Here is a 26296-nt window from a genome sequence, read left to right on the forward strand (position 1 = left end):
CCCTTCTCGGTCTATTCCCTAAAGACCAAAAAAGAGCATGCTACAGGGACACTGCTACATGGATGTTCATAGCAGCACAATTCACAATAGCAAGACTGTGGAACCAACCTAGATGCCCTTCAATAGATGAATGGATAAAAAAAAATGTGGCATTTATACACAGTGGAGTATTACTCTGCATTAAAAAATGACAAAATCATAGAATTTGCAGGGAAATGGATGGCATTAGAGCAGATTATGTTAAGTGAAGCTAGCCAATCCCTAAAAAACAAATGCCAAATGTCTTCTTTGATATAAGGAGAGTAACTAAGAACAGAGTAGGGTCGAAGAGCATGAGAAGAAGATTAACATTAAACAGGGATGAGAGGTGGGAGGGAAAGGGAGAGAGAAGGGAAATTTCATGGAAATGGAAGGAGACCCTCAGAGTTATACAAAAGTACATACAAGAGGAAGTGAGGGGAAAGGGAAAAATAATACAAGGGCGACAAATGAATGTCAGTAGAGGGGGCAGAGAGAGAAGAGGGGAGGGGAGGGGAGGGGGGATAGTAGAGGATAGGAAAGGCAGCAGAACACAACAGACACTAGTATGGCAATATGTAAATCAATGGATGTGTAACTGATGTGATTCTGCAATCTGTATATGGGGTAAAAATGGGAGCTCATAACCCACTTGAACCAAAGTGTGGAATATGATATATCAAGAACTATGTAATGTTTTGAACAGCCAACAATAAAAAATTTAAAAAAAAAAAAGGAGAGCCTCAGTAATTTAGCAATACTCTAAGCAACTTAGTGAGACCCTTTCTCAAAATAAAAAATAAAAAGGTCTGGGGACGCGGCTCAGTGGTTAAGCACCCCTGGGTTCAATCCCTGATACCAAAACAAAACAAACAAAAAAACCCCTCTATTTTTATTCTCACATTTAGAGTCACTATCTAACTAGAATTGATTTTTGTGTACAGTGAGAGGTAAAAACTGTTCTTTATTTTTTGCCTAAGAATCTATAATTGTTGAGGGTGGGCAGAATGATGGCCCCTCAAAGATGTGTATATCCTACCATGAGCATGCTACCTTCCATGCAAAGAGGACTTTGGAGATCAGACCTCAAGATGGGGATGTTAGATTATCTGAATGGATCTAATTAAATCAAATATGTCCTCAAATTTGAGGACCATTCCATGCTGCCTAACGAGAGAGACATGACTAGACAGTAATAGAGAGATGCAATAAGTCCTGGCTTTGCAGATGCAGAGTGGGGTCATGAGCAAACGTGGAACACTGGTGGAAATGGGCATGGCCTCAAGAAGTTGGAAATGGCAACCAAATACATTCTCTCCAAAAATCTCCAGAAAGGAATACAGCTCTCCTAATACTTTAATTTCAGCCCCATGAGACCTGTATTGTCCTTCTGACCTAACTTTAAGGCAACAAATTTGTGTTATTTTAAGCCATTGATTTTGTGGTTATTTGTTAACAACAGTTACACAGACAAATGCTTAGAAACAAACTTTCACATATAAAGCAGTTAATAAAGATTGGCTATTAAATATAGGACCCCCTTTTCAGAAAACTGATAGGTTGACCAGCATTGGTTACTGAAAAGATCATGTTTTACTCATTGCTCTGCAGCTCCAGTCTTGTCATAATTGTGTGACACCTATGCAGCGTCTATCTCTGCATTTTCTTGTCTGTTTCAGTAATCTGTATGTCTATGTTTTTTGGTATTTTTACATTGTGTAGCTTTGTAATAAATCTTAATGCTCAGTAGAGCAAATTCTGCTGTTTTCTTTAAACAGTGATCTGTATCCTTGCTCAAATATAAATTATGTAAGCTTCTTATCTATTTCAATAACAACAACAAAAATAACTTTTTAAGGTTTTAATTGGGATTGCATTGGCTCCATAGATCAATTCTGGAAGTTGACATCTTTACAACACTTATTTTTTGAAAATTCATTCATGTTGTATTCTTTTATTTACCCAATATTTGTTAATTTTTCTTAATCATGATTTTTTTTACGTAGAGGATTTTCACATCTTATTAGATATCCCTAAATGTTAAGTTGTATTTGAGTGCATTTTAAATGGCATAATTTACATTTTGTCTGGGTTTTTTTTACTACTGGCATATAATTGATTTTTGTATATTGACTTTGAATCCAGTGTAATTGCTAATACACTTATCAACTTTAAAATTTTGCAGATATTTTGGAATTTTTTCATATACAATCTTAAGGCTATGAATAATAAAAGTTTTAATTCTTCTTTTCCTATTCTTTTTAATTCATTTGATTTTCTTGACTTATTGGATGAACTAGAACCTCTATTAAGAGTCTTGCTTAAAATTGGAGAAATCAAGATTGTCTTTTTCTTGATATTGAAGAAAAATATTTACTATTTTCCCATGAAATAAGATATTGTAATTTTAGAACAATTTTTAAATCAAGTTTGGCAGTTCTCATCAATTTCTGATATGCTAGATTTATTTAATCACACTTTTAATTTTTATGTAATTGTAAGAAATAGTAGAGAGTGATTCTGTAATTCCTTTATTTAGTTCTCTACAATGGTAACATGTTACAAAATGATAGTACAAGGTTATAACCAAAGCCTTGACATTATAACCCACCAATCTTATTCAGATTTATTTAGTTTTACTTGTGTCCATTTGTGTGTAGGTGTGTGTAATTCTACAAAATTTTATCTCATGTGTAGGATCCTGGACCCACAAATGTAATTAAGATACAGAACAGTTCCATCACTGCAAGGATCCTTCTTATTGCCTTTTCATAAGCACAGCTTCTTTCCTTCTATCCTCACTTTGCTATCCCACCATTGTTCCTAACCCCTAGTCACATTAACCTTTTCTACATTTCTACAATTTTATATGCATGCAGTCACACGGTATGTAACCTTTGAAGATTGGATTTTTATTGTTCAGCATAATTCTCTCGAGCCCATTCAATTGGTGTCATGTATAGTTCATTGCTTTTTATTGCTAAGTAGTATTTGATAGTATGACTATACCACACATCGTTTAACCGTTTATTCAAGCACATATGGGTGGTTCTCAGTTTTCAGTTAATATGAGTAAAAAGGCTATGGACATTCATGTATAGTTTTTTATGTAAAAATAAACTTTCATTTCCCTGGTATAAGTGTTCCCCCGTGCAATTGTTGGGTCACATGAAAGTTTTACACTTAGTTTTATAAGAACAGCTAAATTATTTCTCAGTGTGTCTGTACCAAAGAATTTATTTTCTTCATGAATGAATGTTGAAGTTGATCAAAAGCCCCTTTCTTCATCTGTTTGGTTTCTGTTATGATTTTTCTCCTTCATTCTGATACTGTGCTAATTTTACATTGATTGACTTTTGAATTTAAAGGAAACTTGCATTCTCAACAAAACACAACTTCTTCAGCCTGGGCCATGCTTTACACATATAGATGCAGTGTTTTGCCTAGAATTTTTGCCTGGGTTGATTAGAGCAAGTCTCTTGAAATTTTCTTCTCTAATCATGTCCTTTTAAAGTTTTAGTCTCTATGTTAAGTCATCTCACAAAATGAATTGGGATGTATTTTCTCCTTTCTATACCACAAGAATGAGTTTGTATGAGACTGGAGTTATTTCTTAAATATTTGGTAACATTAATTTCCAAAGCCTACTAGACTTGGAGAGTATTGTGAAGTGTTTAAATTACTGGTTAGTTATTAAATTATTTGTATTTTCTACTTTTTTGATCAGATTTGGAAGGTTCTGATTTGGGATATTGTCAATTTCATATACATGTTCAAATTAATTGACATAAAAGTATGTAATATTTCACATTAGCTCTTTATAGACCCCACAGCATTAGGATATTTGCCATAGTCACTTCTTCATACTTTTGTACCCTTGCAACCCAACTTTTGACCTCCTTATAGAAAACGATGTTAAAAATCAGCTTAATTTCCTCTTCATCTCTGGAGTAGGTTTATTGGAAATGGAATAAGTATGAAACTAGGAAACAGTGAAAAACTAAGTTCTGTACATGAGACATCAGTTTGCACTCACTAAGATGCCCATAATAAAAAAGACAGTAATGAGTGTTGTCAAATTGTGGAAATATTGGCATGCTCAGACTCTTCTGATATAAATGTAGAGTGGTGTAGCTCTTTGGGAAATGTTCTAGTAGTTCCTCAAAGATTAAATATAGAGTTACCATATAATTAGCAATTCTATTTTAATATATGCACCCAAGAGAAATTAAAATTAAACATGAACATTCATAATAGCATTAGTCATAATAGTGAAAAATGTGAACTATGCAATATCTAACAAGTAAGGAATGAATTAAAAATGTGGTATATCCATACAATGGAATATTATTCAGAAATAAAAAAGAATGTAATACAAATACATGGTATAACTGAGTGAACCTTCAGAATATTTTGCTAATTGAAAGAAGCCCATTAGAAAAGATCACTTATGTAATTCCACTTATGTTAAATGTGTAGCATGATCAAATCTACAGAAAATAGAATGGTGGTTGCTGATATGTGAGGGGACTGAAAGATGTGAAGAGCAATTGTAATTGAGGATAATAAAAATGTTCTAAATTAATAGTAATGATAGTTACACAACTGTGAAAATAATAAGAATCATGTAACTTTTTTATATTTTAAATGAGTGAATGGTATAGCATGTGAATTATATCTCAATTAAACTTATATATACATAAAAAAGATGTTCAAACTGTATTATTGACTTTAAGTAAAAAAGGAGTTCAAAAAGTATGAGACCTATAGTGTTAAAAGAAAAAAAATCTAATATTGATGTTGTTTTCTATAATCTCTCTTCTGTTGGTGACATTTACCTATTTTTTATACTTGCATATATACTTTCTATGATTTTGGAGATAAGGTCAAAATTCAGATGATTTCAGATTTTAATATTCAGTTACATGTTGCTAAGGACTTAGAATTTTTTGAAAATGCCCTTGAACAAACTCCCAAGAGAAAATTAAACCTCACGGAAAAGCACTTGCTTTAAATATTCCAATGAAATTTTGTCCAAATAGCTCCTTGGTACTTCTTTGACCAGAAATCAGCTGATGAACATTGACAGAGTTACTGTTTCCATGGTACTTTTTAAAAGTGTAATGGGTCTAGACACTGATTAAAGTATCTGAATGTGGACTCTCTCCCTCTGGAGATGGCTAGCATTCTCTCTTGTGTACGTTCCTTGCTTTATTCCAAAGTCATCTCTTGTGAGATTGCCCCCATTCTCCCTTAAAATGTATTTACTTTTTTCTTAACTAAACCTCTATTTATCTTTGACTGGCAAGTGCTGAAATTGTTTTCTGTGTATCACGTATGTTCAGAATCCTGCTGGAGCTGGGCAAGGTGGTGTATACCTGTAAATCCCAGTGGCTTGGGAGGCGGAGGCAGAAGGATTGCAAGTTCATGGCCAGCCTCAGCAACTTAGTGAGACCATAAGCAACTTAGCGAGATCTTGTTTCAAAATAAAACATTAACAAGGGCTGGGGAGGTGGCTCAGTGGTTAAGTGCCTGTGGGTTCAATCCCTGGGACCAAAAGAACACTGTTTGTCATGGTTCAAATCTCCACTTCTTTCTGCTAATTTCTCAGAACCTTCTTTGGAGACATGTCTTCTCCTGTGATGTATCCTGGTAGCCATGGGGAACTTCAGAAGCATCAACTTTGTATCTTCCAGAGTAAAACAACTCCCTGATAAAATGATGGTAACACAAGAATTCCAACCCATCTCCACAACTATCATTGTCTATCTCTATCTCTTAGATCAGTCAGGATAAGACTTTTGACCCCTGACTGGGCAGAGTAATTGTTACTTGTCAGACTGAAGCAGCCATAGAAGATGGATCTTCACTACTCACCAAACCTTAAGATTAAAGTAGCGGTGCTGAGGTTGTGACTCAGTGGTAGAGCGCTCACCTAGCACGTATGAGGCTCTGGGTTAGATCCCCAACACCACATAAAAATAAGTAAATAAAATGAAGGTATTGTGTCCAACTACAACTAAAATTATATATAAAAAAAAAAGATTAAAGTAGCATCGGGGCTACCTTAATTACAGGTGTGTGTGGTGACACACACCTGTAATCCCAGTGGTTTGGGAAGCTGAGTCAGAAGGATCACAAGTTCCTTTGTATTATCTCATTATTTTCAAGATTATGGGAACAACAAAATTGAAGAGGCTTGAATAGGGTATTTTTAGGAACTTTGATGTTAATATTATCATAAATATGATGATCATGTTCTATGAACCCCAAATTTGAGCATATATCTAATAACTAAACATGTATTTATTAGATTTTTTTCTGGAAAGTCTAGGGAATTGTGGTTAACATAAACATTAATATCATTAAGCTCCAAATTGGGATCATCACACACACCAGGGGCATTGGGACTTCCCCACTGTACCCCCTGGTTGATATCAAGGCAAGTGTGGCACCTTTCAATGCTGAGGATTATTGAAGTTTCACTTATTGACATGAAACTTCTTTGTCATCTCTTTAGATGTACTTTGTGATGACCTCTCCATCAGTTGGCACTCTGTGGAAATGATTAGAACAATTGGCCATGGGAACAATATGTTAACTTGAAAAATGTGATAAGAAGTTGTAAAATTGTCCAAACCTACTCTTAGCCAAGAGTAGGCTCATTTTCTAAGGTTTGAAGGTAAACAAAGATTATAACCAGATGACAAAAACCCAATCTCTTGTGAACTTGAAGGTTTGTATAGTTCTCATCTCTTCTTCCAATGATCTTCATCTTCAATGAACATTGATCTAACAGAAAGAAAAAATAATGAATTAATAACTATCATGCAAGGTATAATATAAAAAATAACTAAGAATTGGAGTGCTCACAAAAAGGATCAACTCCCTTCTCTCTGAGATGATTAGGAAAGGCAGTTTGCTATTTTTTTCTTCGTTTCTACCACCTGTCTTGGGCCCTTTGTTCCTTCTTTTGAATGAATCATTTTCTAAATATTTCATTTTAATTTCTCTTAAGTTTCATTTTAATTTCTCTTTTTATCTGTACCTCATTGTATTTTTTATCTGCTTACTTACTTTTACTTACTAGTTCCTGTCACTTTTGTTGTTGTTCTAATTGTTTGGGCTCATCTCTAGGTTTCTTTCTCATTTACTCATCTTAGAGAGTTGATGGCTTAGAGAGGTTCTTGTTAATGTGACACGGAGAGCATTTCAGTCAGCTTTTTCACTGCTATGACCAAAAGAACTGACAAGAGCAGTTCTGACAAGAGGAGGAAACGTTTATTTGGTGCTCACAGTTTGAGAGGTCTCGGTCCATCAAGGGCCAGCTCCATTGCTCTGTGCTCAAGATGAGGCAGAACATCAAAGTGAAGGGTTTGATGAAAGAAAGCAGATCAGGACATGACAATCAGAAAGCAGAGAGAGACTAAGCTTGGCTCACCGGGGACAAAATATATACCCCCAAAGCATGCCCCCAGTGACCTATCTCCTCTAGCCACAGCTTAACAGATTACAGTTTCCATCCAATTAATCCATTAAAGTGGATTAATACATTTATTAGGTTAAGGGATGATATGCTCTCAGAAATTGGTTATTTGTGGCTTATTGAGTTTAATCCCAATCATTTCACCTCTAATTTTTTTTTATATTGTCTCTTACATGAGCTTGTGGGAGACATTTCATGTCTAAATCATGAGAGGTTCTTTTCTTGCCGTTTTTCTCTGGAGTTCTAAATGCTTCTGTACCTGCATAATCATATAGTTTCACAACTTAGGAATTTTTTTGCTATTATGTCACTGAATAGGTTTTCTTTAGCCTCTAGATCTAGTTCCTCATCTATTACAATTATATATGTTTGGGCTTTTAACAGTGCCCCATATGTCGTATGCTTTTTAAATTATTTTTTATTATTATCTGAATGTGATAATTCATCAATCTTGTCTTCACACCCTGATTTTCTTTCTTTTGCCGGATCCAGTCTACTGGTGAGGGTTTCCATGAAATGTTTTTATTTGACTTATTGAGCTTTTCACTTCCAAGATCTCTGTTTGGTTCTTTTTCAGAATTTATCTACTTCTTTCTTAAATTGCTCATTTATCCTTTAACTCATTCAGCTGATTACTTATTATAATCTCTTTGAATTAACTGACCACTTTGGAAATCATTCTTGTCAATTCTTTGGCCTTTATTCTACTTCTATATCTTTGGAATCAGATTCTAGAGGTTGTTAATTTTTATTGCCTTGTTTTTTCATGCTTCTTATTTGTCTATATTGAGATTTACACATCTTTTGGGTTGGGAATTTCTTCTACTTTTATGTGAGGACCTTCTTAGGCAGCAGCCTTCTCACAATTATATGCCCTCGTAAATTGGCTTACTATGTAGAGTTGGCTTATTGTGTGGCTTATTGAGTTTAATTCCAGATGGATTCCTTAGTATGGTTTCTCTGGGGCTTATCTGGCTGTGATTAGTGGGTTTTGACAGTGTGTCAGAGATTAAATGACCCACTTTCTCTGCAAGTCTCTCAAGAGTGGAACCCTCTGGAATTTCAGGCAGATCTGTTGTAGACAGTAAAGAATATGAGGTACACTCTCTGCGGTCACTCTTCTGGTCCTGTCAGCAACATTAAGCGTGTAAAAATATGAGAATGATCTATGCTGAGGTTTCCTATAGATGTGGTGTCCACGATTGTGTTTTTTTCTCTTTGTTGTTCTTAGGGAGATGAATGATCAGAAGTGGTACTTCATGTACCCCTAGTCTAGTCTACTTGAGGCCAGTTCATTGGCCAGGGCATTTTATCTCTCCTATTCTTTAAGGTTTAATTGGGACTAGGTTATGGCCTAATTGAGGTGTAATTTCTCTTTGGTGGGTCTGTGTGTAGCTCAGCAGCAAAGTACCTACCAATGTGCTTATAGTACTGGGCTCAGTAACCAGCACCACTGCTCAAAGTCGAAAATAAACAGCAGTAACAACCACAACCTAAAAAACTTTATGAAAATATTGTAACAATCAAATATAAACAACAACCATAACACCAGTATCAATGGAAAAGCAAGGAGTTAAAATATATACTAAAGTAAAAAAATAATAAATAAAAATTTAAAAAATCAAAATAAAGAAAGGAAAAATGAGAAAGAAGATCCAATTAAAGGATTTTAAAAAGGGAAAAGAAAAGAGAAAATGGAAGAAAATTGAAAATTAAACGTTAAAAGAAAAAAAAAACACAAGAAGAGAGGAAAGAAAAAGTACACACACACAAACATACACACATGGTCAAACCAAACAGGCACAACCCCAAATGTCTTAATTTTTTAAAAAAGTTTTCTTTCTGCCAAAACAGATAAATTGTGTGGGCAAGAGTGGATGTTTGCAAACTATTCTCAACAGATCTTTCTCTGATCCCTTAGGCTATGTGCCCCATGGAGAGAGCACAGACGGAGTTATCCACCCTTTTCTTCTTTCCTTTGTGTGGCTGCCCAGTTGACCAGTGGGAGTAGTTTGTGACCGGGACCAGTTGTGATACCTATCAGCTGCCCTGCTTTCCAGTATGAGCTGTGTAGTTTCCCCCAGCAGAAACTTACTCCAGTGTTCCTTGCTCTGTGCATTCTTAGGACAGAGCTGACACAGGTCATTGCAGTGTATCAGGTTCTGTGTGCCTCTCGTGACGCCTGCTGGAGGGGCAGGAAAGTGCTATGGGATCACAAATATCTGCACTGAAGTGCTCACAGTGTGGGTCCCAAGTGCACTTTATCCTCCATGACTCTGGTGTTCCAAGACTTAGCTCCCATCCCCAGTTGCCCTCAACTTGTTCCCCTCTTGCAACTGGTTTACCAGTTTGCTGGTTAATGGAAAGTGACCTTCATTCCCTCAGGTATTACAGTCTGTTTTCCTACTGCATAGAGTCATCAGTGGTTTTTAGACCTCTCCCCCAGAGCCAAACTAGCTCTCAAGTTGGAGGCCCACTGGTTCAGTGTATCCTTATTTGTTGTAGATTCTCAGAGACAGATAAATGCAGGGAACTTTGACTCTCAGAGCAGAAGGCTCAGACAAGACTTTCTCAGGATGGCTCCCCATTACTGCACTGTGGCACATGTTGTGATTTGACCTGGGGAGGAACTTCCCTGTTGCTGGTATGCCCTGCAGACCTAAGTCCCCTCTCTGCTCAGGACTGTACTTTTGCATCTTGTTGAGTCCTGTTCTGACTGTGCTCTTGGGCCTCAGCCTCTTTCTTTCACCCATACCCACACACTCTGCTACACCACCACATGATCAGCCTTAGGGTACCCTCTGTTTCACTATCCTATGTCTCTGTATATTGATCTCCCCTTATGTTTTTCTGTTCACATTTGAAATCTAGCATTTTCCCACAACCACCTCTATGAATAGCTGATCTCCAGTTGTTTTGATTCCATCTTGTGGAGAAGCGGGTGAGTGCAGGATGCCTGTCCTCTGCTATCTTGCCTCTCCCACTTTAATTCTGAATATAATAAATTAATGTCCAATTGATGACAGTTGACCATAGTTATTCCAGAATGAAGAAAAGGGGGAAATGAATAAAGTAACATCAGGGTCTAGAAATTAGAGCGTATTTTGAGAGAGAGAGAGAAAAAAAAACACCTCTGAGCTCTTTAAAATTCTTATTAATTTGAACTTGTTTTATGCCAGAGAAGAAACTGACTTTGAAAGAATTGTTATGTTCCAGGCATTGTGCTGAATAGTTACCATGTTTTATTTATTCGTAAGAAAATACTGAGAGGTGTTTCTCTTTATTTCTATCTTACAGGTGAGGAACAGAGAGGTTCAGTGAGAGAAATTAAGAACAGAAATTGCTGCAATGATGAATAGAGTTGTTCCGTGGACATCTGTCTCCTGGAGCAGATAAATTTTGAATTTAATTTTAAGCAGAAGGAAAGTGAGAAAGGTTGGAATTGGGCACTGTTCCTCCTATGAATCATTAAGAAATTGCCATGTTGTCTAATTGTATATCTGCAAAATGATATCATTGATGTAAAATAGTATCTCTGCTTTAAAAGAAATAAGTATTTTATTCTGAGCCAAATGAGTGACCATGGTCTGGGAACACAGATTCTAGTTACTCTGAATGATATGTTGGACCATGGAAGAGGTTACATGGATTTTTTTTTTTTTAATACTGGGGATTGAACCCAGGAGTACTTTGCTTCTGATCTATATCCCCAGCCCTTTTTAAATTGTGTATTTTGAGTTAGGGTCTCACTAAGTTGCTGAGGCTGGCCAAGACACTGGGATTAATAGATATGCATCAGCACCCAATTCACATAAACATTTATAGTCACAGAACAAAAGAAAGTCTTGAATCAATGTGTTTACAAAGTACATAGGTAAAATCATCAGGTAGGTAAACTAAAGCAAAGAGGAAATCCCTTCTAATAGGATTCAGATGTTATCTTTATTGATAAAGATAGTATTTATTGATAGTCTTTGAGTTGGTGGAGGCTAGAGGTGTATCAAATTTAGCATACATTCCAAATTTTTCATCTAGAGATCATGAGGATGTTAGGTTAGATACAGAGGTTGATAGTAATTGGCTATGAAAAGGATCTAAAGATAGCTCAAGATAACTTTGTCTCCTAATCTACAACATTCCCTCTTTCCACAATCCTAATGTTCTATTCAAGGCCAAACAGTCTGTGGGGGTCATTAATATACAGAGTGTTCAGAGGAAAAAGCGATTTGTGTTTAACTTGTATAGACCTTCATTAGATGTTGGATAATAATTCCAAGGATTAAGATGACTAATGGCTGGTAGGGCTGATGGTTTCCACTTCAAAGTAGGTTTGTAATTAAAATCTATCTTTGACCGATAAGCAATCTTGCTACATTGGACAGATTACAGGTCAGAGACTTCAAAGTTGCATAGTCTGTATTCCTTCATATTGACAGCCCTTTCCAGATCTAAGTCAAACCTTTCACCCCTCACATTTGAACTTGCCTTGGCTTTTTGGCTTGAGATAGTCTAAAATAATATTCTATCAGTCTTCAATTTTAAGAACAAAGGGAAGAGCTATTTTATCTACTTAAACTTTGTATGAGTATACAAGTGGGAACTGCTTCTGGTGAAAGAGCCCCTAGGAACAAATTCCTTTCACGTGGAATCAATCGTAGTTATTTCTCAGATCTTACAGACAAGACTCATATAGTTGCTTTTCCTGGTACTGCTGATCTGGTGGTAGAACAGTGTAGTTGACTTCTAGGAAGAGCCAAGGAGAGGTAAACCTAGCTTTCCTCTCCACTTCTGGCCCTTTCCCACCCCTTTGGCTGCCCCACCCATTCTGGCCCTGGTCATGATAAGCAGAACTAGAGTTTACTTCAATATCTCTTAAGTCAGACACTTCAAAGCTGCCACAGTTCCTAGAAATCTATCCCAATATCTACAGGTCCCTCAGGCAAAAAAACAGAATGCATCTCAGTCTTTGTTGCTGTGAAGAGCAGTCCTGTGTTCCCTTGGTGACTGCATAGTTCACAGAAGTCCTCTCACAGGAACTCCTGCCTCAAAGCCTCCTAGTAGGATGCCTGCTGGGTATCACTCAGTAATAAATGGAGTAGGCATGGAGCAGGATGTTTTATGACAAGCTCTATTCTTTTTGACTTCCCAAGAAAAAAGGATTAATTAATCTAACATTGTTATTGTTAGAGTCACTGATGTGAATACTATTTTTTCTGGATTCCTTTTTTTTTTTTTTTTTTGGTTGAAAAAGAAGCCATATCACATCTACCCAAGCTTCCCTAGCCATCTGTCTTCAGCCTTACCTCTTACATTGCATTCCCCACTTTGCTTGCAGAGTGATCTTGAATATAAATCTGATGATACCATCTGCTGCCTCAATACCTTTTGATAGATAGCCACAGGCTTCCAAATCAAGTACACGCCCTTTGGCAGAGCACAGAAAGACCAGCTCCATCTTGTTCCACTCTCCGTTCTGCACTTTCGGTTCCTGCCATTCCATAATCATTCTAGCTGAGGGTCAGAATGAGAGATCTAGCCAGACAGGATTAGAATAATCTTCTATTTTATTCTTCAAATAGTTCTGTTTCTCAAGAATATTTCTTAGGTTCCCTGCAACTAAATCAGTGAACATCTTTATTAAAAATAATATTTAAAATAATATTACCAGATACTACATTGTATTTTCAGCTAACTTATTCACCCCAACTACCCTAAAACACATAAGTTATTTTCAACTTTTTCCAAGATTGAGGAAAGTTAAATTATTGCCAAATTCCAAACCCTGGCACCATCCTCTTAACAAAGCTCTTACCTATCCTCTCATTAAAATGCAGATTTATGCACTGGAGATAGACTTTAAAAAATAAGATCCCAAGGTGAGTGTGCCACACAATGGTTTGAGAATTTGTAGGTGAGTGCCCTCTAGTGTAACACGCAAGTGTTACACATTTGTCATGTTTAAGGGATTAGAACTTTTTTCATTTGTTCCTTACAAAAGACCTAAATTTCATGACACACATTTTAATAGTTATAGCAGGATGTTGGTTTTACATCAATGACTGAAATGAATACTACCTTAAATTTATTTTGGCACAAAAAATTACATATATATTGCCAGAGAATTGTCTCTGTCGTTAGACCTCGGCTGGTCTTGGAGATTTCATTTAATGTCAGAAGCCAGCCTCCCAGCACAACTCATGCCACATCTGATTATTAGGAAGTTCATAGCCTCACTGCACAATAACTGTGAAATGAGAAACACCACATCCATTACAAGAGGCGGATTTATTTATCACAATTATGGTGGCTTCATTTTTCTACTGCCTTCAGTAAATCCTACTCGGTTTATTCCTGCAGCAGGGAATTCTTTTAGACTTGGGGCCCTCATTTTTTTTTCCTCTTATTCTCTTAAAAATAAAATTCGAAGTGAGAGAATCCATTAACTATTAGTATAATATGTATAACTTACCTGTGTTTCTACGCTAGGCCATTGTTTATCACCAAACTCGAAGCCAGCCTTCATGCTAAGTGTCGATAACAAGAAGTCTCCAAAATACAGTAGATAAAGCAAGGTGGAAGTTTATTCATTTTGATAAGTGTCCAGAGACAGTCCACCAGGGTACATCATGTGGTTGTGCCATCTGCACTCAACACAGATTCCATTTTCTGGGTTCAGAGCAGCCGATCTGCTTCCTATTCTGACCATCTGGATCCCAGACTGTTGGTAGCACATCATTTCTTTTAAGGCCACACATGGAAGTGGCACATGATAGTTATGTTCACATCCCTATAGCCAGAATTTGGTTGGAAGCTTCAAGAGAAGAAGTGAGGAACATACATGTCCTATTACAACCTGGAGTGGTGTTGTGAAAGGAAGATGGGAAAGATGGATTTAGTTGGAAAACTAGCTGTCTCTGCCACAAACTACTCCCTATATTTGGACATTTTTAGATAATTTTTTAACTGTCAATTATTCACAGAAAAGAAGGAAAGAAAAGATGTGGCAGGTATTTCAAGAATTACAATGAATGAAATGATAGAATTTTCATAGAAATCCTGTCAATTCTGTTGAGAACCTTGTTTTCTTTGCTTTGTAGTCTTTTGGGTTAGGGACATATTAAATTATGAATGTAGCCAGTGAGTTAAAAAGCAAATGCAGGCAGCCCTTGTATTGTGTGGTTTCAAAATGTACAAATTTCAGTTAGTTACCATGGTTTAGTTAAAAAATCACCAGTTCCAGAACAAGAGTTCAAATTTCAGTTACCCCATTATATAGCTATGGTTAATTATTAAAGTACAAACTGTGCTGGCTTTTCAAGACACAAATCACTGCAAAAATAACAGTTGTACATAATATACATTGGCTAATCATGTTTTTTTTCAAAGTCCCAGTGATGGTCCCTGCTCATCTGTCATCCACTTTATGCAGAGAGCAGCACGTGTAGCTATGTTGGTTTATTGTCTCCCTGTGATAAACCACGTGATGTTTTAAGAAAATGAGAAAAATGGAAGAGGGAATCAGTCAACAAAGATGAAAGTGAAGCAAAGAAACAGACAGTGATAACAATGGAAGTAAAATTCTAGTCAAAGATAAATGGGATTATAGAAGGAGGAGCCAACCAGGAGAATGTTGACATTGTCACCTCTGGAGACATAGTTCAGCCACTGGAACTGTATCAGTCAGTGTTTTCCAGAGAGTAACATGTGTGTGCATGTGTGTGTATAGTATACATATATGTATGCATGTACACACACAGAGCACATGAGAGAAAGGTTTATTTTAAGGATTTTGGAAGCTGGAGTGTTCGAAGTTTGTAGGGTAGGGGAAAAGGCTGGATACCCAAAGAGGAGCCACTGTTATGGTTTAAGTAATTTCATCCAAAAACCATCCTCACAGCCAGGCACCATGGCTAATGCCTGTCATCCCAGTGATTCAGGAGGCTGAAACAGGAAGATCATCAGTTTGAGGCCAGCCTCAGCAATTTAGTAAGGACCTAACTTGGTGTACCTCAAAATAAAAATAATAAAAAGGGCTGGGGATATAGCTCAGTGATAAAGCACTCCTGGGTTTAATCCCTAGTACCAAAAAAATGAACTAATAAAAAAAAATCACCCTCACAGAAATATATGGGCTGATGCGTGACCAAATATCTAGTCAATGTGAACAGACCAGGTAATGCATAAAATGAACCTTCATAGAAACTCACAGAAGGCAAATGAATTGATCAGTGAGAAGAATCTGGTTGTGCTAGATGAAGATGTCCCACAGAGAGTAATGCTGGTTAAAAAAGAAATGCAAAGAATAAGGAAAAAAGATTAAAAATTACATTAAAGGAACTATTTTAATATTTTGCTACATTAACAGCATAAAGTGTTAGAAGCTGATCCAGACTTGGAAAGGAAAACCACACCCCATGAAAGCTCAGGGTCTTTGTTAAGTGCCTCTCTAAATTGCTGAGGCTGGCTTTGAACTCGCAATCCTCCTGCCTCAGCCTCCTGAGCCACTGGGATTACAGGTGTGTGCCACTGTCCCCTGCACTTGGATTATTAAGAATGCTGTCAGGCTTGTGCTAGCATGGTCATTTTATAGTCTGACAGCACCATACACAGTGAGGACTGCCTATGTAATAATTTATTTGAAGAGAGATGAGCTGGTGACTCAAATGGAGTCTGAAGGTAGGGGAAAGGCTGGTGACTCCTCTGTGTATTCTGAAGTTCCTGGTAAGGTACATGTATTTGGTAAATATTATTAACATGGGATTAGTGCACTACAACTCTGAGTTGGATGAAGAGTTGTGTATAAATGTTAAGAGAGCATTACAGACAAGGTCTGGACTCAGAATACACCTAAATCTATCCAAATTTTGGTGTCTTAATCTGTCCATGATGGTAACCATACTGATTAAGTAAGCTTTTTCATCACTGAGACAAAAGACCTGACAAGAACAACCGAAAGGAGGGAAAAAATTTATTATGGCTTATAGTTTCATAGGTTCAGTCCATGGTTGGCCAAATCCATAGCTCTAGGCCCAAGGTGAGGCAGAACATCATGGCAGGATGGCATGGCAGGAGAAAGCAGTTCAGAACATGGCAACCAGGAAGCAGAGAGAGCTGCACTTATCAGGGACAAAATATTAACCCAAAAGGCACACCTCTAGGGAAGTACTTCCTCCAGCCACACCCTACCTTCCTACAGTTACCACTGGGTTAATCCATATCAGTGGATTAATAGGCCATACCTCATCATCTAATCATTTCATCTCTGAACCTTCTTGCATTGTTCCACACTTGAGCTCTTAGGGTCACCTCATATCTAAACCATAATACTGGTCTTGTCTACTTTATGAGATTACTGTAAACATATCTTATATAAGGTGCTAAATAAATGTGTAGAGAGAAAAATGAATGGTTCAGGATTCAGTTTGACCACAGTTACTCTACAAAGTCCTCATAACCCTTCAATTACAGCTAGGGATAGGATATCAAAGCCTTCTGGTGCTAGTGAGGAGAAGTTTGAGGGTGGGAGTAAATATTTGGAGCAAGAGAGAAAGGTCCCTTAAAGGTACATATATTAATGAATCCCTTTGACCTTAACTTTATGCTCCCCGAATGAAGTGTACTGGGGAAATCTGACAACAGAAAGAATTAAAAAACAAATCTTAGGTCTGGCCACGAGGTCTCCTAGCACTGTCTATTCTTGGGTTTTCAGTTCCTCTGTTACCTCACTCCCTTCAGCAAAACCCAACAAAACCATGCTCAAGTCTTCCATTCCAGGTAAGAGAGCAACCTTGTAACGTCCCTCCTGAGCTTCTAATGTTCCCGTGTTCTTTCTGCCCTACCAGGTTTTCTGAAGTTCTTGTCTCAGATGCATCGGGGGACTTCATACTTTACAAGATTATCCTCTGCTTGGCACTTGGATCCTCTGCTGATCAGAGAGTAATGCCCACTCTGCTCCTTGATGCTATATTCCCCCTGGCATCTGTGACACTGCACCACAGACCCTAAAACTTCTTGTTTCCTTTGCTCCTAGGTGACCATCACCATATGTTCTAACTTGGAGTCTTTCATCCTTTTGTTCTAAAAATTATTCTAGGAGAGTGTTATGGTTTGGATGTTAGGTGTAACCCAAAAGCTCCTATGTGAGACAATGCAAGAAGGTTTAGAGGACAAATGATTGGATTATGAGAGCTTTAACCCAATTCATGAATTAATCCCCTAGTGGGGATTAACTGAGTAGTGACTATAGGCAGGTAGAGTGTGGCTAGAGGGGATGGGTCACTGGGGGCATTCCTTTAGGGCATATATTTTGTATCTAGTGAGTGGAATCTCTCTGCTTCTAAATCATCACATGAGCTGCTTCCCTTTGCCACTCTTTCACCATGATGTCCTGCCTCTCCTTGGGTTCTGAGGAATCAAGCCAGCTATCTATGGACCGAGACCTCTGAAACCATGAACCCCTAAATAAACTTTTTCTCCCCTAAAATTTTTCTTTGTCAGGTCTTTAAGTCACAGTAGTGAAAAAGCTAACAGTGAGCTTATCACTTTAGCATTGTAGGCATTACACAGAAACCTGTCCTTCCCACCCACGTCCCTCTCTGGGCCCACGATTCCATTTACACAATCAACCAGCATCTCAAGTTCAACATGTCTGCAGTAAGAGAGCATATCAAAGGTGCTTTTCCTCCTTCTACATCTAAAACTTCTTGTTTCCTTGGGTTCTGAGGAATCAAGCCAGGAATTCAGCATTGTCACTTCTATAGAAGCAGGGTCCTAGCTAAACAGACATAGTGGGAGAGGTCACTGTAGACAGTTAAAGAACAAAGAGAACCAAGTCTTGAATTTAGAGTTAAAAAGGATGTTGGTATGGTTCTAAAATAAAAGGTCTTACATGTATATTTTCCAGGAGAGTAATGATATAATGAGCACTTGGTGTCTTCAATACACAGCTTTGCCTACTGGGTGACATTGGTGGCCAGTGCCGTGAGAGATTCTGAAGGCAGTGCCCAAGAACAATGTTGAATGTCTCTCTTATTGTGTATGATGAGGGTTACTCAACAGATGCCCACCAGCTATTGTTTCTTGATTGCTTAAGAGAAGGAACACATGCATGTGCCCCAATATCTTCTCAAGTGATCTGCCCTATCAGTTGGCACATGGCATAAGAAGGTTGGTGAGAACACTTTATACTGAAGGGTGGGGTGGCCAGGAAGCCCTGTACCTGGGCAAGTGGAACAGCTGACGTGTTTGACTTAACCTGTCCAGCAATAGCTGAGTACATCAAACTGATTATCTTCTGCCCAACCCCCATTAACTTCTGCTCTGTACTTGCTAGTTCTTCTTTCTGAATTCCCTATTTGTATTAACTCTGGATACATAGGCTCAATTCCAGGAATCATGTTCAGAAATTTCTCCCTATAGTGGGCATCTCTGCTATCATCTGCTCATCGCAATTCCCTTTCTCTAGAAATTCCCCATTCTTCCCACCCTCCCCTCTTTAAGTTCCCAACCCTAAGCCCTAAGTAATATGGGAGATCTCCAGGTTTTTACATTATCCATTGCCTCACCCTCTGGACATAATATATTGGTCCCAGGGTGGGCATCTGAACCAAAATAGCTAACAGTTTGTATTAGAAAGATTCTAGCAGCAAAACTGGACCTTGTTATTTTTTCCTCATGTATCAAACAATCCAAAAGTAAGTTGCACAGGGCTGTTGTATCTTTAAGGATATCATCGTGCCCAGGATGCTTCTAACTGATCTGCAAGATATTTCATGGCACCTTAATTCTGGTAACAAAATGATTGCTGGAACACCAGACATCACATCCATATTACTACAGAGAAAGGTTAGAAGCTAAAGAAAAAAGATAATAGACAATAGTTGCAGACCCTAGAAGTTTGTACCTCTTATAAAACTCTTGGAATATTTGAAAGGTATCTCTTGGAATATTTGAAAGGTATCTGTAATCTCAGCAAGAATCTAATTAGAAAATTACTTCACTTAAAGAAAAGCAAGTCAACCACATTAAATTGCGTTGGGTATTTAGTCTCTAAATATAGCTTTAAGATAGCTCCTTTAATGATCTATGTAAGCACTTGCCTCTGACCCTCTACAAGTTTAAAAATACAAATTTTAGGACAAAAGATAAAGTTAAAATCTCAAGCATTCCCTTTTTTTCCCTAATCTTACTACCACCGGAGATCTCAACAGAATTTCTAAGTTGGGCAGAAGCATGCCAAGGCAAACACATGTTTAGCAATACTTTGTTACTAATTAGCTTGAGTTTCTGTGTCTATCTGAAAACAACAGAACTGAGACATTTTGGTAGTAGATTTCTTAAGACTGTTTTTCAAACTTTGCAAGTTGGTGAAAATAATATAATTTAGTAAAGACAGTGAGAATTATGGGTATGTGTGTGGGTATGTTTGTGTTGTTAGGAAGCAGTAAAGCTACCTAAGGGATGAAGTGGAGGCCTCTAATTCTCTCTGAAGGGAAGACTAATATTCTACCAGCTGACCTAAAATCTGTTATGTCCTAGAGGGCTTTGGGGGACAGAGTAAGGATAGGATTCATAAGCATTCTGAAGAGCATGTGAAGTTTGAAAATTGACACTAATATTCCTATACCTAGTAAGTTTCTTTATAAGATTAGTCTGAATGTTTTGGCTGTTGGGTCAAACAGAAAACAAATTATAAAGGAGTGTGCTTCCATCATGTATCCAGTCTCTCAGGAAAAACTTGAATGAGGAGGACCCCTAACTTATGCCTTATGTCTTACAAATTACCGTGAACTTTTTATTTGTTCCTAGTGGCTTTGTGATTTATGAAATTGCTTAGACAAGGGATGTCTTTTATTCTCTACTGACCAATACTGACTCCAGTACAAGTGACCTATTTGGGGACAGTAAGAAGCACTGGGGAGATGAATTCAGCTGACACTAATTAGTGCCTTTCTCAGGCATTGCATAATAGATGGAAGGCAGAGACCATGGTGGAAACCAGAAGAGGAAAGAAGAGAGGCATGCTTTGAACTTCATCAAAGCATCTAGCCTGGAGGAATAAAGCTTGTAAGACCCACCACCAGTGGCTTAAATTATCTGCTACTACTAATTAAAATTATCCTGGATACTTAAGGGACAAACTACCCCCTTAAAAATGACTAAGAACCCACTATATGTCCCAGTTATCCCACTCCTTGGTATTTATCCAAAAGAACTAACATCATCATACTATGATGATAGATGCATACCCATGTTTATAGCAGCACAATTCACAGTAGCCACCTTATGACACCAGATGCCTGTCAACAGAAGCATGAATAAAAACAATGTGGTGTATGGACCCAGTGGGGTTTTCAGCCATAAAGAATGAAAGTATGGCATTTTCTGGTAAGTGGATGGAACTGCAGAACATCCTGCTAAGTGAAATAAACTGGAATCAAAAATCAAGGGTCAAGTGTCTTCTCTCATAAGTGGAATCTAGAGCCAAGCAAGGGGGAAAAAAGCAGGGGTGGAAGGGCAGATTCCATGAAAAGAGTGCAGATCAGTGGAGTAGAGAAAGGAGATTGGGGCGGGAGTAGATACAGGAGGGAGAAATACAGAATAAAATTGGTAGAATTAAGCTATGTGCCTACATGAATAACACAGGGAATTCCATCATTACATATGAAATGCCAATTAAAAATAAATAGGAGGAAGACCAATAGAGTAGAGGGAGGAGAAAAAGGGGAAGGAGGGAGAGAGGGAAAGAGGAAACTGTGGGGACAGAAATAGAGCCAATCATATTCCATGCAGGTATAATTGTGTCAGAATGAAACCCACTGTTATGTATAGCTAATCCAATAATAAAAACATGAAAAATAATCATAAAGAATATTTAGAAAACTATTTTTACTTGTTTTTTTAAATATACTGGGGGTTGAACCCAGGGGTGTTCTACCACTGAGCTACAGCCCTTTTTTACTCTTTTTTGAGACAGCCTCTCACTAAGTTGCTGAGGCTGGCCTCAAACTTGTGATCCTCCTGCCTCAGCTTGCTGAGTAGCTGGGATTACAGGCATGTGCCACTGCAAACTGACCTGGAAGTGTTTATGTATATCTTTCCTCAAGTTGAAGAGGCATCACTATTACATAAACTAACACTGTATAATCTGGGAAGGGGCTGTTCTAGATATTATATCTATTTACTTAATCTTCTTTATGAATTACCATTAATCTCATTTATGAATTGTTACACTGATGCAATGAAGAGGTAAAACCTCACTCATGGCCACGAGACCAGTAGGTTTTGGAGGCAGGACACAATGTTCTAGAGCACTCATTCCTTCCCAGGTGGTACTAGTCACATGAGGCCCTGAGAGGTCTGACCCAAGCTTGCCTACTCATCTTTTGCTCCTGAAAATAATTACCCAAGTAGCTCCTAGTTGGCTCACAGTAGGGGGTGGGAAACATACCCTCATCTGCAGTGTGGCAGTAGCCTGTGTACAATGCTGTTGCCTACCTCTACCTTGGGCTATGAAAAATGGAGCTGGGTTGAAGCTGCCCATCCATTGTACCTCCTTTCCAGTGAGGTTCATCCTTTCTATACCAAGAACTCTTGATTTTAAACTCTATCTTGCATTTAATTTGAAGAAATCCGCTACTTGGTGAGCTTAAACTATGTTCCAAGGAGGAAGAACAGTACTGAGATTTTGCACTGGTTGAATTTACCAAATCTTGAATTTGTCATCTGGGTGTTTGGGGGCCATTGAGGGGAATAGGAGGGTTTTTTCCTTCTTTTTTTTTTTAAAAAAAAGTCTAATATGCCCAATATTTGTCAGAAAGTTCTTATCAACCCAAATTGGAACTAATCCTCTAAATGGTTTACACACTATTACAATGCAAAATAGGTTTATTTTTACGCACATCAATGAGAATTAGGAAAGTGGAAAGCCATCTTCATTGCAAATGGAAATTCCAATGGGAAGACTTGCTGTGCTGCCCTAAGAAGTTAAGTCTTTCTACCTGATGCTGATGTCTCAGCAGACACTTCAAAATCGCTTTCTATCTCCTTCTTCTCTTCTAGCAACTTCTGATAAGATATTTGGCTTTCCAGGTATTCCACGTTCCTTTTCTGCTTTTCTAGGAATTCTATTATGAAGGGTCTGAGCTACAGAAACAAAACAGGAAAGGACCACATTAAGGACCATGTCTGCAATGAGAAAAACTACCTAAATTATAGGTCATAAACCAGGGGGTCCTGGAAGCATGTCAGAAATACAGAATCTTAAGGTCTACTCCAGACCACCTAAATCAACATTTCTAAAAGGAACTATTTGGTTCATATGCATGTTGAAATTCCCAGAGCACAGATCAAAGGACCTATTCAAAACCTCTAGGTTCATGTAAGCATTAGCTTTCAGTGAGTGTTAGGGTATACCAAAAGTACAGCTTACTTGAAGAACAAACTGACTGCAATGATTTTCAATCCCATTTCTTTGAATCATCTGCAGACTGGGTAGCTGCCCTGAGCTCACTTTTAAAGACCCTTAAACTGAAATGGTCTAGCAGAAGTCCCAGGCATTCAGAGTCCTTCAGAACTCCTTGGGGGAGCCCAGTGTCTCACTAGGGCTGGGAATATTTTCTTCACTTTGACCTTCTGAGAAGGTAGGGTGTTGGTGAAGAGGAAGTTCACCAGTAACCAGAACTTCACAGAGTCTGTAGCACAACAGACAACAATTGACATCTATTGTCACAATCATGGTCAATCAGTCTCAACCTGTGGGCCCAGCCAGCATCATCATTACTAGGAACTTGTTAAAAAATGCAAACCATAGACCCATACAAAGGCAAACTAAATCAAAAGCTCTGTGGATGTACCCAGCACTTGGTTGTACTAAGCTCTCCAAGTGATTCTGGTGTTCAGTAAGCTTCAGTATTTCTGCTCAAGGAGACTTACAGACCAGCAACAGAATCACAATTCTGTTGAATCACCCAGAGGAAATATTCCTGCTGAGACTTTCCTCTCCTTTAGAGTTACATTCTTTCTTCCTTTCTAGGATCCATAACCCCCATCCCCAAAGCACCCTTCAAAATCATTCCTATACTTCCTCAGAGAGAAGCACATCTACACTGTGTGACCCACTGTCCTGGGCCCATTTCCCAGAAGCACATAAAAGTCCAGAATGGAAACAACAACGAAACCAAACAAGAGCAATGGTGCTTATCAGCTCAATTAACTACTTACCTCAGTTTCACGGGTCTGAGAAACTACTTTTTTCAGGTCTTCCAGGATCTCTTGTAGCATTTTCTCCTTCTGCACAGCAGATGTCAGTGCTTGTATGGCACTTCCCCAGTTATCTATATCTGACCTCTATCAAAAAGGAACAGGGGTGTCAATGTCCTACCTCAGGCACAGTGATATTCTATCTACTTCTTGCTTAGAACCATGATGAGGTTGATGATGAAGTTGCACAGCCCAATGGTTCCCAAACTTTGTAGCACAAAGGAATCAACCAAGAATCTTAAATACTGATGCCTGGCTGAATTGCAGACAATTCAGGGTGGAGTACCGGTATTAGGATTTTCACAAGATTCTTCAGGTGATTTTTCATGTGGCACAAAAGCAAGGGTATCAAGGGTACATCACACAGAGATATGCCATTAGTTCATTAATTTTGGAATTCTCTGGCAATGGTTTGATTGTGTTACTATCAGGTATTTACTTTATAAAGCTGGAGTTAAAACAATAACAACAACAAAAAAGGCTTAGAATAAAAAGAAAAGAACACTCAACAGAAGTTCAGTCTCTGCTCCAGGGGCAGGGGGTTGGGAAGGGCAGTGTTTTACAATGTGGGACATTGTAAAAAACAGTCATATCCAATACTTGAATCTGTACCTGAATGACATTCCTGACATGATATGGGATGCAAATAGCTCTGGGAAGAAGTCACAAAAGTAATGCTTGTCCAACTCCAGAGAGCATTAGGATCATCTGGAGAGGTGTTAAGACTTAGCTCTTTGGACCCCACCCACAGGAAATCTATTCCCTGGCCCTGGAGGGGGCCTCTTGAAATTTCTACTTCCCAGGATTTCCAGGTAGTGCTGGTGCTGCAGATCCAGGGAGCACACTTTGTATAATTCATTGAGAAAAGCCAAACAAAAATTTAGTAGCTACAATCTATCCCAAAAGGTGTTAGCACTGCATGTCCTCAATCTCAGTTACTAAGGAGCCCTGAAAGAACATGAGTAACCTTGCAAGTTAGGCAGCAACTAGTTTTCTGGACTTGGCAAAGGCCTACATGGATCATAAAATAGCAAAATTATCTTCACCTCTATAACTGGAAGGCAGATAGCGCTGTTACGTTTTCTTAAAAATCTTAGGAAATGCTTTGCTTGCTGCCTCTTTAACTCAGCCTCTTCCTCAAAGAACATGACAAAAGGAGGCATTCCCTTCTGGTCAACATAGTAGCAGGCCTGGGAGAGAGGAGAGAATGGGCAGAGACCCTGGGTGAGAGATGCTCATTTCTAAGTTGGGACTCATTCAAGTGAGTCACTGCCTCACTGAACCCAGGCTATCTCAAAGTGCAGCTGTCCAGTATCTAATATGCTAGGGCCTAATATTTGACATTATGGCCTTTGTAAAGGTCAGATTTCTTAACCTACATACTTGCACTTTTTTCTGTTATCTTTATAGATCCTTGACTGAAGTCTGATATAAATAAATGAGACTTTGAAGCCCATCTACTGCATTAATCCTAACAGATTCACATTAATTATGAAATAGCTTATAGGTGTAGAATTGTTTATTCTGTCTATATACTGTTGGGAACCCAATGGAAGAGCTATGATTCTCTTTGTCCATAGTTTGCAATCACAGTTCCAAATCATTGGCCCAGACAACAGCAACGTCCTAGCCACCAAGTTCCTGTTTCGCCTAGTATCAGACCACAAATAAGGCCATGACCACTACGAAGGAGATAGTAAATACGTTGTCTCTCAGATCAGAACTAAAACCTCCCTTACAGTTGCCCAAGATCCAATACTAACCATGGATAAATAGATATCACTGATGTGCAGCAGGTAAGAAGCCAAGTGGTTAATATTATGTCTACATTCCTCAGGAACAGGGGCCAGTCTCATGCGTTCCATCTCAGCCTTAGGGAAATTCAGCCGGAAGATGTGCTACCCACTGTGGTAGAGGACTTCTTAAATACTGACAGGGAGGTAGCCAGCTCCCATCTTACATCAAGATGAAACTTCATCCAGCTGGGATTAACAGCTACTAATCCATCAATGAGGACATTGTTTCTGGATGAAAGAACCAATCTGCTCAGAGAAAAGGATGCTTAAGGAGGAGGGTGGTACTTAAATCTTCCTAACTATCCCAGTCAATGTTCTTCACCATCTCCCCTTTGATTATGATTTGAAAAGGATGGTATATTTCCTGAAGTAAAGTACTAACAGAATGGATACATTAGCTTTAATTTTTTTTTCTTGTTCCTCAAAAACTATCATGGCACAACAGTGTCTATCCCATGGTGTATCTAAGAAGAGTGCTTAAATAAAATCTCTATTTAGAAGGGAACTTATAGCCCCTCTTCTCCCCCATAAGAACTCACTATACCTAATTGCTCTGAAGGTAGGTTGCAATGGCATTCCGGAGAATCAAAATCATATTAGCTGAGGGGATGAGGGCAAATTTCATTGAGAAACAGGCATTTTAATTTGGCCTTGCAAGACTGACAGGAATATAAGGAAATGGAAAGGGAAGAAAGGTGTTCCACCTGGAAAAAAAAAAGCACCACGGGCTATAGAT

Source organism: Marmota monax, unplaced genomic scaffold (assembly GCF_021218885.2).
Source record: "Marmota monax isolate L192 unplaced genomic scaffold, Marmota_monax_Labrador192_F-V1.1 WCK01_AAM20220418_F8-fsc00053, whole genome shotgun sequence".
Taxonomy (NCBI): Eukaryota; Metazoa; Chordata; class Mammalia; order Rodentia; family Sciuridae; genus Marmota; species Marmota monax.